The sequence below is a fragment of the Anarrhichthys ocellatus genome, unplaced genomic scaffold (assembly GCF_004355925.1).
Source record: "Anarrhichthys ocellatus isolate YVR2014 unplaced genomic scaffold, GSC_Weel_1.0 scaffold41, whole genome shotgun sequence".
In the NCBI taxonomy this organism is placed as follows: Eukaryota; Metazoa; Chordata; class Actinopteri; order Perciformes; family Anarhichadidae; genus Anarrhichthys; species Anarrhichthys ocellatus.
In genome coordinates, this window is record NW_022280071.1 from 2,089,186 (window position 1) to 2,089,391 (window position 206).

General features: G+C 39.8%; 1 protein-coding gene across 1 annotated transcript in view; it reads left to right on the plus strand.

Moving 5' to 3' along the window:
- LOC116394766 (synaptic vesicle glycoprotein 2B-like) overlaps window positions 1-206 on the plus strand; it is a 43,156-nt gene that overhangs the window by 20,917 nt on the left and 22,033 nt on the right. The gene's annotated exons all lie outside the window — the stretch shown is intronic.

Below are 206 nucleotides of genomic sequence, written 5' to 3' on the forward strand. Positions count from 1 at the left end.
ATGTGTTCAGTTTAAAACCAGGACGTCTCATGTGTTCAGTTTAAAACCAGGACGTCTCAGTTTAAAACCAGGACGTCTCATGTATTCAGTTTAAAACCAGGACGTCTCATGTGTTCAGTTTAAAACCAGGACGTCTCATGTGTTCAGTTTAAAACCAGTACGTCTCAGTTTAAAACCAGGACGTCTCATGTGTTCAGTTTAAAACC